Here is an 11,201-nt window from a genome sequence, read left to right as displayed (position 1 = left end):
AGGGAAAAATAGAAGCGGGGAATACCACCAACACAGCAGGAGAAAGTAAAAATGGGGCCAAAAACGACAATCCTGGTAACGGGGCTGTAAGCAGTAATAATCAGAATGACAGCAAGAATCCTAAATCTACCGAACAACCCAAACCACGAGAATATGTTCCTAAGTTTACTACTTGCTCCATCCTGATGGAGTCCCGAGCAGATGTATTCAATGCTACCCAGACGATCGTACCATACAGAAGACCTCCACCGATGAGGAAGGATGTTAGCAGACGGGATATGACAAAATTATGTCAGTTTCATAATGACTATGGTCACGAGACCAATGAATGTAATCACCTAAATGAGCAAATATAATTCCTCAGTCGACAGAATAACGCCCATTTGAAGAGGTATGTACGGCCAACTATTGACCAGCATCCTCAGTAACAACCTCCACAATGATACCAAAATAATTAACCACTCCTGCCACCACCAGTTGCTGGTCGGCTGGATATGTTCTGTGGAGGACCACATTTGGCTGGTAATACCGGTAAAGCAAGGGAAAAATATGCTCGTTCCCTTAGACACGAACAAGAGGATGATGTATTGGTTATCCAGAAGCGTACTCCCAAACAGCCTTGCTACGAGTGTGAGCCCATCATATTCAACGAGGAAGACACAAGCCACGTACATCATCCACATAATGACCCTTTGGTGGTAGAAGTCAAAATCACCAACATGATTGTGGCCCGAACAATGATTGATCATGGATCATCCGCCAACATTATGTTCAAAATTACCTTGGAGAGAATGAATTTAAAAAACAAAGATCTAGAGCCATGCGAGCAACTGTTGTATGGATTTATAGATAATGGCATGGCCCCAGCAGGAAGCATAAGGCTGCCTTTGACAGTAGGGAAGACACCTAAAAGCAACATTGTAATGGTTTTGTTCATGGTAATCGACATCCCCTCTCCATATAATGCCATGATTGGCCGACCAGCCCTGTATGACCTTCGAGCATACACTTTAGTCTTTCATTAGCTTGTTAAGTTCCCAACTCAGGCAGGTATCAGGTATCTTAAAGGGAATCAATTGGTGGCCAGAGAGTGTTATAATTCATCAGTGAAAAAGGCAGGAAAGACAGTCTGTATCGCGCAGCCTGTAGGTCCCAGTAACCAGAAATAGGATGCAGCCCAAAGTGGGGGGAGGGAGGACATAGACCCCCACTTTGGGGATATTGACATAGGGGTGGGCCCAGTCGAAGAATTAGAAGAAGTCCCACTTGACCCAGAACACTCGACCAGGGTTGTCAAGGTAGGGAAAGGTGTTCGGGAACATGAGATCTACTTTGATCCAGTTCCTTCATGACAACCAAGATGTATTCGCCTGGTCTCATGATGATAAGGTTGGGATCTGCCCAACTATTATATTTATGCCCTTAATATCGATACATACCACTTCAAGCCTGTACAACAAAAAATGAGGTTACTTGATAAAACGAGGGCTAATGCATTGAAGGAGGAGGTGGAGAAGCTTCAGAATAACTATTTCATTAAGGAGGCTTTCTACCCAGTATGGATGTCCAATCCTATGTTGGTACCAAAGCCCAATGACAAATGGAGGGTGTGCATAGACTTCACGGATTTGAATAAAACATGCCCAAAAGACTGCTTCCAACTTTCGAGAATTGACCAGCTGGTGGATGCTACAGCTGGCCACAAAATTTTAACATTTATGGATGCTTACTCGGGGTACAATCAGATAAGCATGCCTCCACCCGACCAAGAACACACTAGTTTTCACACAGACGTGGGGCTATACTGCTATAGAGTAATGCCATTCGGCCTGAAAAATGATGGAGCCACATATCAACCACTGGTAAACTGTATGTTCAGAGATCATATTGGAAATAACATGGAGGTCTACATTGATGATATGTTGGTGAAGTCCAAAAAGGCTGGGGGGGGGGGGGGGGCACATTGGTGACTTGGAGGAATGTTTCAACATTCTGAGGCAGTACAGAATGAAATTGAACCCCTTGAAATGCTCCTTTGGAGTGGGTTTGGGTAAATTTTTGGGGTTTATAGTGAACTCCAGGGGAATAGAAGCAAACCCCGAGAAAATAAAAGTGTTGCTGGACATGCATTCACCAGCCAGGATCACAGACGTGCAAAGCCTGACAGAGCGTATATCAACATTGAGCAGGTTTGTATCCAAATCTACTTATAAGTGCATTCCAATTTTTAATATCCTCAGGGGAACCAAGAAATTTGAATGGACCGAGGAGTGCGAACAAGCCTTCCAAGCTCTAAAACAGTAGTTGGCACAACCCCCGATCCTTTCAAAACCCCTGGAAGGTGAAGAGCTGTGCATATACCTGGTTGGCAGTAACGGAACATGCTATCAATGCAGTCCTGGTGAGAGAGGAAGACAAAGGCTAACACCCAGTCTACTATGTTAGTAAAAGGCTGATCGAGGCAGAAAGCAGGTATCCTGTGATTGAAAAATTAACTTACTGCCTGCTCATGTCTTCCAGAAAACTTCGCCCATACTTCCAATCTCATCCCATTAAAGTCCTTACCGACCAACCATTGTGCCAAGTCCTGCAAAAGGCAGACACCTCTGGTCGGCTACTAAAATGGTCTATAGAGCTGGGGTAGAATGAGATCACCTACCAGCCTCGAACAACAATTAAAGGTCAGGCTCTAGTAGACTTTGTAGCTGAGTGTACCGGTGTACCAGAACCAAATGAGGAAATGGCCGAGCAGCCATTAGAATCTGGACCACTGCCCAGTACAAGCACTGAGCAGAACACCGAATAACCAGAGTCTAGTATTATCCATTCTGAGAATGAATCACAAGTCTGGAAGCTGCATGTCGATGACTCGTTTACCGAACAACTATCCGGGGAAGGTCTTACACTAATAATGCTTGAAGGGCAACACATCCATTGTTCACTCCATTTTGGGTTTAATGCATCTAATAACGAAGTGGAGTATGAAGCATTAATTGTGGGCCTGAAGTTAGCAAAAGAAGTGAAGGCTGAATTCTTCGATATATATAGTGATTCGCAGCTTGTTGTCAATCAAGTCCTAAGTGAGTACACTGCTCGGAAAGAAAAAATGATGGCCTATCTTATTAAGATCAAGGACCAGCTTGCTCAATTCAAGAAATACACCATCCAATAGAGTAGAACGCCACATCAGATGTGTAACGCCCTACTTCATTAGAGCCATTACTAAGTGAGTTTTAAATGTGCAATTAACTCGCTAATCGAGGTTTTAGGTTAAAAGTGTAGCTAAACTGTAATAAAAGCCATATAATTTGAAAACGTACTCATTCATTGAAATTATAAAGTGTTATACATTTGGGATCCCGAAATTACTATTTAGAAATATTGACAACTCAAAATATGATTTAAGTCAACTAAACGACAAAACTTTGATTAATACATAATGTCTCCCAAAAATACCCCTGGCCGTGGCAGCCAGGCAGGCCAAACATGTACACGTCGCTTCACGCTCTCCGTACTCATGGTTGGTCGACCTTTCCCTTGCCCTTACCTGCACCATAGAGCACCCATGAGCCGAAGCCCAGCAAGAAAACTCAACACAAATAATCAACATATACATATCCAGCAACTAGCATATAACAAAGCCACCAACCGGCTAAACATATAGCGGCCATGCCGTCCCAGGCGCTTTACCAGGCCCTGGGTTCGTCGTCTATACCGTGAGGATGACTCATGCATCCGAGAAGGATCTCACCCTAAACGGCTTAAACTCCATGTGCTTAATGTCGCTCCCAGCCCCTTGCATACTCGGCCTTGCACTCCACGTGCTTAACGCCGTTCCCGGTCCCTTGCCATACCCGGCTTCCTGATGCCTGTACGGTTGTTCAATTCTATCTTTTCTTCTTATTATTCTTTTTTGACTTTCATTATGTGAGATAAAATAATTTTTGATTATGTTATATCATCAATGTAATGATCCATCAACCTGCTAGTTCTTTTTATGCATGGGTCTTGGTCGGGGGCTTCGACGACCTATAGAGAATGGGGTGGCTCTCAAACTGAAACACATGTGGTAGGGTCTCTCTTTGTGTGCATACCAACCCGAGTTGGATCAATGAGGATGGTCTGATCTGACCTCTCAATCGTGGTCGTCGGTCATTCACAAATAAGCATACATAGCATAACATCAATAACTACTTAAACATGTACCAAACATAAACGCCCTGCAACTCAATCACATAGGGTCGTGACCTGCAATACAAACTATAGGGCCACACCTTGCTCTACGAGTACAACAGTTTTCTTACTTGTGTCTCGAGCTTCTTAAGCACTGAAATCCCGAGCACAGTCCTCTAACCCGAGCCTCGCTGAAAAACCTTAAGTAGGAATTCGACCTGAGATGCTTTAAAATCCATTTCCAAGCTCAAATCCACAAATTCGTAAGCTTAAGCTTCACAAAAACCTTGATCTTAACTAAGCCTCTGAACACTTGGAATTTCTAGCCTAAAATCCTTCAAAATCAAGCTCTATGGTGAGAGAGAGAGAGAGAGAGAGAGAGAGAGAGAGAGAGAGAGAGAGAGAGAGAGAGAGAGAGAGAGAGAATCGAATTGGAGAGTGAGCTGAGAGAAATTGATCCTTTTCCTTCCTTTCCTCTGTTTTGTCTAGGTGCCTCTAGAATTCCCAGCTCCCACTGAGTATATCCACTTGCCAAAATGACTGAATTGCCCCCTTAAGTTAACCTAAGTCCTCAAATATCACCACGGGTAGTTTAGTCATTTAACATATCCCGTTAAGTCCTCGAGCACACCTAAAAATCCCGTCATACTCAATTCATTACTAAATTACTACCCGATACTTAATAAATCCCAAACTCATATTATATACCCAAAATACCCCTAGGCTCCTCCTGAACCGGGTATTTGACCCAGTTGTGACTTTCCATCTAAACTGCTCCCTAGGACCGTCTCGGATCGTGCATCACAATTATATCACCACTCACACGTGGTGCCAATCACAATATACACAAATATTTCATTTATGCCCTCAACGGGCTAAAATTACAAACATGCCCCTAATAACCAAATGGGGCCCACATGCAAATTTAATTCACCTAAACATGCATTTCTAATCACATACTTATCAAATTCACATATTAACATAATAAATCAATTATTGCCCTCTAGGCATTCTAATCAAGGCCCTAAGCCTTATTAGCAAATTTGGGACGCTACAAGATGCACTGGCCAGATTGGCCAGCAGTGCTGTGGTGGACAAGGCCAACCTGGTTCCTATTGAGTACGTGGCCAAACCCAGTATCAACCTGCCAGAACCAGTCCTTCTAATAGACAACACTCCATCCTAGATGATCCCAATTGCAGCCTATCTAGAGCAAGGAACCCTTCCTACCAACCGTAATGAGTCTAGAAAACTAATAGGAAAGCTGGTCGGTACTTAATCCTGGATGGGGTTATGTACAGAAGGGGATTTTCCATGCCATTGCTATGATGTGTCAACCAAACATAATCAGGACAAATGCTGGAGGAGGTACATGAGGGTTTTTGTGGAAATCATGCTGGAGGGCAAAGTCTGTCTAAGAAGATTTTAAGGCAAGGCTACTTCTGGCCAACTATGAATGAAGATGCCTTTGCATATGTCCGAAGATGTGACAAGTGTCAAAGATTTGCTAAGACACCCCGAGCAGCCTCAAATGAGCTTACTCAAATGCAGAGTCCATGGCCCTTCGCCATTTGGGGAATTGACCTTATTGGTCGGTTACCAAAGGGAAATGGGGGAGTACAGTATGCAGTAGTGACAGTTGATTACTTCACCAAGTGGATGGAAGCCGAGCCACTGGCTACCATCACTTCCAAAAAAGTACTGGACTTTGTGGAGAAAAATATAATCTGTCGGTTTGGTCTATCCCAGAAGATATTGTTCGACAATGGCACCCAGTTTGACAACCAACTGTTCACTGTTTTGTGTGCCAAGCATGGCATTACAAAAATATTTTCAGCAGTCTCGCACCCTCAAGCAAATGGGCAGGTAGAAGTAGTTAATAAGACTCTCAAAGACACTCTGAAAAAGCGTTTAGAAGAGGCTAAATGAAACTGGTCTGAGAGATTGCCTAAAGTACTATGGTCATACAGGACTACCGAGCGAACAACCACTGGTGATACCCCCCTTTGCACTCACATATGGGTATGTAGCAATGCTACCAGTTGAGGTGACTCCCCAATCTCATCGGTGTACGACATATGACCAAGATCATAACCACTAGCTGCTAGCTGAATCCTTAGACCAAATTGAAGAAAGACGCGAAAGGTCCAACATACGCCTGGCTGCCCATCAGCAAAAGGTTGCCCAGTACTTCAATTCCAAAGTTAAGGAACGAAAGTTTGACATGGGAGATCTAGTCCTGCAAAGAATATTCCCAGAAACTCGAGATGCCTCGGCAGGAGTAATAGGTCCAAGCTGGTAGGGGTGCACACGGGACCCGCAAAACCCGAAAACCCGAACCCGGAGAACCCATTTTTTTTCGAAAAAACTGACAAAATCGAGTCTAACCCGACTCGAACCCGAAAAAATCGGGCCGGGTTCGGGTTTATGAGACATGTGCCGTCGGGTTCGGGTGTAACCCGAAACCCAACAGAAATTAAAAAAAAAAAAAAAAAAAAATCTGAAAAAAATCTGAGCCCTAAAGTAACTAAGTACTAACCCGACCCCTTTTTTTTTTGGTCTTCTTCTCCTTCGTTTCATTCAAGCGGCAGCCTCCCTCTTGATTCAAGAGTCTTGAATTTCAAGCTTCGGCACAGTAGCAGGAGAGAAGAGAGCCCATCCGAGTGCCACTGCCGACCCGACCCATCGAGACGAGAGCCCGGAGCCTCCCTCACCCTCAGCTCTCATGCGGTGGCACCACCAGATCGCACGGCCACCAACAGCGGCGCGGCACACCTCGCCTCGCCAGCAGCGGTCCGGAAAGCACGGCTATATATATTTACATTTAGTATATATATATATATGTTAGGCAGTTTTGTTTTGGTTGGAAATAAGGGCAAGTCTTGTACACAAAAGTCATACTGAATGAAACTATGTACAAGACTGAAACTATGTTAGGCAGTTTTGTTATTCTTGATGGTGCAGATTTGGGAAGAAAAATTTTGCATGACTACTTATGATGTGTTTCTTAATTTCTATTTCCTTTTTTAATTTTTACCTTGGGATAAATTGGCAATGTGGGTTCAGTTTGAAATTTCGGTTTCCGAAATCCAGCTTCAAGATCTTCTGCTGCAATATTAAAATCAGAGATTTTGTTATACAATTTTTTAGTTCAACTTTTGTCAGGCAATGAACATATGATGCAATAATAAGGACCAATGACTAAAACTTTATTGTATGCGATGGTCAAAAGTATATTTTTTGTGTGTATCAGTGTGTGTTTTGTTCATAATCAAAACAAGGGTCAAATTGTTTCATCAGTTTAAAATTCAGTCCGAGCTTGAACAGAGACCAAGGGAACTCATAAAACTTCTACTTGTGTGATAAATTACTGATATGCTTTAAACTAGTTTCATATGTCGTAAGAACGTGTGTGAAGAGTATTATTATTTTATCTTTTTTAGAACTTACTAGTGAGAAAAGAAGAACTCTTTTTATGATTTAAATTTAGACCAATCTAAAGTTTCCACACTTGCTTCTAAATCTTTGTATTCATAACAGTATTGTGATTATTACTTCTTCTTTTGTCTAGCAATAACAATTACTTGAATTTCCATTGATTTGTTAGGTAATGGATATTGATGAGGTAGATGAAACTCTTCCCCCAATAGATGATCAAGATCAACCACCTCTCACTCAAACTGAAAACCCTACTCCTCTTACTGATCAGGGTAGAAAAACTAGAGCTAGAAAGAGGGTTAGACCTCCCCCCATCCCTAGTGCTAGTAGTACCGGGAAAACAAAGGGAAAAGGGTCATCTATTTGGGATCATTTTACTAAGGAAGATCCTCCTCCACCCTCGACAGATCCTAACGAAGAGTCTCCTCCCCCCAAGTGCATATGTAATTATTGTGGGTCTAACTTCTTGTGTGTCAGTAGAAAACATGGGACCAGTCATTTGTGGAACCATTTTAAGAAAGTATGCGACCTAAGTCCGTATAAGATTGATGAGCAGAGACAAAAGACTTTAAGCTTTCAACATGTAAAGGGAGTGAAAGAGGGGGAGACAAGCTTAGTAGTGGTAGCTTATAACAAAGAAGCTTGTAGGGTAGCCCTCACACAATATATTGTGTTGGATGAGTTGCCATTTAGACATGTCGAGGGTGAAGGGTTCAAAAGATTTGTCAAAACACTCCAACCTAGGTTTGAGATCCCTTCTCGAATGACTGTTGCTAGAGATGTATTGAAGTTATATAAGGAGAAGAAGGGAACATTGAAAAATATTTTGAGCCGTGAGAGGATATCGATTACTACCGATACTTGGACTTCCATTCAAAATTTGAATTACATGGCCATCACTGCTCATTGGATTGATAATTCTTGAGAGTATCAGAAAATAATTATCAATTTTTGCCAAGTGGTAGATCATAAAGGGGAAACCATTGGCCATGAGATCGACTTATGTCTTTTAGATTGGGGCATCTCTAAGTTGTTTACCATTATGGTAGACAATGCTTTGTCTAAGGATGTTGCCATTAGATACTTGAGGCAACAATTCAAGGAGAAAGAGAGAGGCCTAATTTTGGATGGAAAGTTTTTACATATGAGGTGTTGCGCTCATATTGTGAACCTAATTGTCACTAAAGGGCTGAAGGAAAAATATGGGTCAATTGCAGCAATTAGAAATGCTGTGAGGTTCGTTAGGTCTTCTCCTGCTAGGCTAAAATTTTTTAAGGAGCGTGTCATGCAGGAAAAGATTGAATGTAAAGGGCTTGTGTGTTTAGATTTCCCAACAAGATGGAACTCCACATATCTTATGCTCAATTGTGCAATGAAATTTCGGAAGGCATTTGACAGGATGAAAAGAGATGCTAATTATATGAAATATTTTGATGAGGTTGACAAAGATGGAATACCAAAGGAGGGGCCCCCCACTGTTGATGATTGGGAAAATGCTACAGTGTTTTTGAGGTTTTTGGAGACTTTTTACGAAGTAACATTAAAGTTTAGTGGGTCTACTTATGTTACTGCTAATAAGTACTTCATTGAGATCTCCAATATGCAACAAGAGTTGTGTGACTTAGTAGCTGACGATGATGAGAATGAGTTATTGAGGACAATGGCAATGAGCATGAAACTAAAGTATGACAAGTATTGGGGAAAACTCGATAATTGCAATGAGGCACTTCTAATTGCCTTGGTCCTTGACCCAAGATACAAGCTTGAATATCTCAATCATTGCTTTAGTGCTACTTATGATGAGATGACGTGCAAAGAGACGGTGAAAAAGGTAGAGAAGACAATGCGGGCAATGTTTAATCAATATAATGAGACAACATCAAGTCTTCATCCATCGGCATCAATGACTTAGCTACAATCAACCTCTATTGTTAGTTCTTCATCCACATTCATCATGCCTGTTAGTGGTCGACCTAGTGCCAACAAGAAGTCACGAAATTTGCATGATGAGTTTGTGGCACGGAGATTGGAGAAGGATGATGGAGTGACAAAAAATGAGGTCGATAAATATTTGGAAGAGGAACCTGAGCGACCAACTGAGAATTTTGATGTTTTGGGATGGTGGGCTAGTAGTGGGTGCAAGTACAAGATCTTGTCACTCATGGCTCGTGATGTGTTAGCTATACCGGTTACCACCGTTGCTTCTGAGACGGCATTTTCTATAGGAGGTCGAATTTTAGATCCTTTTAGAAGCTCACTAAGCCCAAGGATGGTCGAAGCATTAATTTGTCTCAATAACTGGTGGAGCGGATCACATCAACCCATCATTGTTCGAGACTATATGGATGAAGAAGAAGCACTTCAAACATCAGAGTATCTTGAGTCAGGTAGTTTAGTACATTTTAATATTTATTTTAAGTGTGTGAATGTTTTTTCATAATCTAATATTTATATTTTATATTAAAAATATTTTTAGAGATGACCAATGATCCTACAAGTGCTGGGCCTGAGCCAGCTTCATCCTCTGTCAATTTTCAGTCTTCAGCCTCATCTGCTGCACAACAATCTATAAATTAAAAGAATTGCAATTGCTTGTAAGAATTTATTCATGCCTACGTGGCTTTATGTTATTTATTATCCTTGATTTCTTTTCTTTAATAATTTTTCTTATTTGAATTTTGAAAGGAATGAAGGAAAGGAAGGAAGGAAAGGAAAGAATGAAAGGGCATGGACTTTTCATGTATTTTGAATTTTTATAGACTTAATTTAATGTTTATGGTTGTAGACGACTTATGGACTTTATTTTGGTTTTGTGGTTAACTAGTTATGTACTTAAGTTTATGGATTTTATCGTTGTTTATTTATGGTTGTATTTTGGGACTTTGACATTTTTAATGTTTGTTTTGTAATTGATAATTTGAACTTTATTTGTATTTTAAGTGTTTGATTTGATTGACATTATATTTTAACTTCTTTTTTCTTTTCTTATTTTTTTTTAAATTAAAGGATGTATAATAACATAGTTTAAATGATAAAACATTTTGAAAAGAAAAATTACATTATATAGACAAAACATCCTTTCAATTCCATTGTAAAGTTTTGATATAATTCATTATATAGACAAAACATCATTTCTACAATTCATTGTCTAAAACATTTAATATAACTCTTACATTAAAAAAATAATCACAACTTTTAAATGTTAAATAAAAATAAATAATAAATATAAACTTAAATAATTTTAATTTTTATCATGTATAAAAGTATGGACTATTATAACTCACAATATTTTTTTTAGCAAATAAACAACCATATTTTTGGAAAAAGATGGTATTTTTGAAAAAAAATGGCATTTGTAAAAAAAATGGTATTTTTGCAAATCTGGGCTTTTCGGCCCAAAATCACAAATGGCCCAGCAAACCCGAAATTACACCCGAACTCGAACCCGAGTGAACCCGAACTCGAAAAAACCCAAAAATTTCGGATCGGTTTCGGTACTATTTTTCTTAACCCGAAAGTCACAAAACCTGAACCCGATGAACCCAAAACCCGAAAATCTGACCCGTGTGCACCCCTACAAGCTGGGAGGG

The 11,201-nt window shown here is 40.6% G+C and overlaps 1 long non-coding RNA gene across 1 annotated transcript; it reads left to right on the top strand.

Moving 5' to 3' along the window:
* The first annotated feature begins 1,991 nt into the window (after window positions 1-1,991).
* Window positions 1,992-10,659, top strand: LOC133804821 (uncharacterized). Its single transcript, XR_009878645.1, has 3 exons — window positions 1,992-9,998; window positions 10,088-10,205; window positions 10,297-10,659. It is a non-coding gene; the product is annotated as an uncharacterized LOC133804821 (long non-coding RNA).
* The last annotated feature ends 542 nt before the right edge of the window (window positions 10,660-11,201 follow it).

The sequence above is a fragment of the Humulus lupulus genome, chromosome X (genome assembly GCF_963169125.1).
Source record: "Humulus lupulus chromosome X, drHumLupu1.1, whole genome shotgun sequence".
Classification (NCBI taxonomy): domain Eukaryota; kingdom Viridiplantae; phylum Streptophyta; class Magnoliopsida; order Rosales; family Cannabaceae; genus Humulus; species Humulus lupulus.
The sequence above is the reverse complement of the archived record's forward strand: the minus strand, read 5'-3'. Positions and strand labels throughout refer to the sequence as shown.